Below are 2,713 nucleotides of genomic sequence, written 5' to 3' on the forward strand. Positions count from 1 at the left end.
GGGGGGGGGGGGGTATTTTCATCCTGTGTCCTTTGGGGGGGCAGGAAAAGAAGAGTGCAATGGGATTGAGAGGATGCAAGTGGGGTCAGGCTCTGCACTCGCTAAAGAAACAACAAACTGAGGTCACAGACATTGTTAAATCATGCTTACAATGTTCAGTACTTCTGCCCCAGCTGATACCATCAAGCAGATGTTTGGTTGTTTATTAAATGTGGCGATAAAGCTGAGCTGGTGCGGTGAGGACTGTCACTTGCTGACGCAGCCTGCCTTGGGCACAGTGCCAGCAGGAGATGCTTCAGACCTTGGCTGCTGTGCTTTCCTTCTTGGCGAAGACGTGCAGTGCGTGCAGAGGTGCTCAGGAAGGGGTGGCTGAGACCCAGAGGGTGGTGGGATAGCCCTGAGTCCACTCCCTTCTGCTGCCTCCAAGGAAAAGAAGAGGAAAAGGTGTGGGGACTCCTAACGCAAGGCGTGACTTCTGCTGCTGGACCCTTGGTAGGGTTTCCAGGCAGTCTTAGGAGGGAAACAGGTGGGAAGGGAACAGCCTCTCTTGTCTCCTTGACCCATCCATGCCTCTACAGGACATGTGGGCTTTCCCTTTCCTGCGCAGCATCCCTGCGCAGGAGCAGGGCAGAGCAGCTCTTGGATAGCCTTGGGCAGTGCTGATGTCCTCATAAAATCCACTGATCTCAAAGGGAGTTTTGCATCAAAACGTTTTTAAGCACTTGCAACTTCGGAGTTTTTGTATAATGAAGTGGCAGTACTCTGGGAAAGGTTTGGCAAGCTGGGAAAGGTTTGGCAAGCTTTCAGCTCCTCTAAACACATTTCTGTCGGCAGCTGATGCCAGGGAATGGCTGTGGCTGGCTGTTGTTTCAGGCAGCATCAAAGACCTGGTGGGACCAAAATGCTTCTTTGGGCCATTGAGTCTTCAGAAACTCTTGCCATGTACTGTTGGATGTGGTGCTGAGTTGTTTAGGGGTAATTTCTGTGCCTCCTGAAATATTCTGACCTCAAAGGTTGCCTTGTTCCTGTATCTGTGACTGATATTCTTCATTTCTTATCTGTCTGCTCTTTTTTAAAAAATAATAATTCTTGGGATCTGGTGTAAGGTAGCAATTCCAAATTGACAACATTTCTTTAGGCTTATCAAAATACACGTTAAAAAACAAATCTAAGCAACGTCAGAAGAAGAATTGACCGGGCAAGTGAAGTTCTATTACTCTACATAATATTCCCTTTGAGATGTGGGTTTGCAGTTTCATATTGTACCATAAACAACAGATAGCTCATACGCCCTTCTGAAGGCTAATAACTGCGTTACATGCCTTGTGTTCGGCCTTCATAAAAACCTTGATGTGATCTTAATAATTTTCTGCCTCCTCCATTTCTTGCTTTTCTTCTCACTTATTTTTACACTTAGGGATTCTTGGCATTGCTTATTTGGGAAGTTACATCAAACACTGTAATAACTGTAGCAGTTGTTTAAGCATCAGCCCCAGCAAAATGAATATAACATCATCATTTATTTCCAAGAGGAGGTGACTCCCCTGCTTCAGAGACCAGAAGATCATTATGTAGCACCTGGTGAAATAAGTCCAGGAGGAAAGAAGCTAGCAAAGGAGGCAGAAAAAAAGATGAAGGCAGGAAGAGCCAGTGCCTTTCTCCATTTAACTGGGCACCTTCTACCAACTGCACCTGCTCCATGGCTCCAACATTTGATGAGCTGATTTGATGAACCTGTACTGCTAGGCTTATTTAAATACTTTGAGGCTACATGTCCAAGGTCTAGTGCTGTATTCATCCCATACCTGGAGCATTAGAGGTAAACATCCCACTGACTAACTTCCCTAGTCTTTCAAAACTGGGTGTATCTGGAGAGTGGTTCACGTGTTAGGTTGGTCATATCTCCATCTTTTAAAAATATACTAAGGGCAGTTTTGCTGAATGTTGTTCCAAACTCATCTGTCTTTACTGAAAATTCAGTCAATTCAAGAAATCTTGCCAAGCAAACGGATCTCCAAGTCACCATCCCAAAATGAACCAGGAGGAGAAAATATTCTTGCCCTTTGCCTAGCAAAAAAGATGTTAGGACAGTTTCAAAAAGCATCTTTAAATCACATTGCAAAGGTGTTTTGCACCAATGAAGATGATGGTGAGTGCTCTGTGAGATTTTCAGATGCCAACAAATAATGCATTTCCATCAAGGTCAATACGAGCTGGAAAGGCAACTCTTTCAAAGAATCTGCTAAGAAGAAGCTCCTTTTTCCAAGCTCTCCAATGCTCAAGAATCAAAATCTCCCTGAAAATTCCATTCCTCAGAATTTAAGTTGCTTTTCAAAATGGTATTTGGGACCCTAAGTAATTTTTCAGAATGCCTTTTTGAAAATGTTATTGTGGATCCTCTTAGATGCTGCTCGTGACCACAGCAAGTTGAGGAGGGTATGTGATATCCAAGAAAATTTGATTATCAATTTGTTGAGCATGTTCTTAGGCAGATCAAGTGCAAAGAATAATTTATTTAGCTTGAAGTATCTGGTAAACATAAAGAGAAAAAGGGCTCTGTAGTTGGACAGGTCTTATCTCAGTATCTCTATTTACATTTTCAAAGAACACTGACGCAATCGAGCTACCAAAAGTACTGCTTTCCATCAGCCGGGGAACAGAAACAAATTAGTCTTTAATAGTGTTGTGTGAAAACTATGGCAAATGTTATGTA

This window comes from Falco punctatus, assembly GCF_963210335.1.
Source record: "Falco punctatus genome assembly, chromosome: 2".
NCBI classification, from domain to species: domain Eukaryota; kingdom Metazoa; phylum Chordata; class Aves; order Falconiformes; family Falconidae; genus Falco; species Falco punctatus.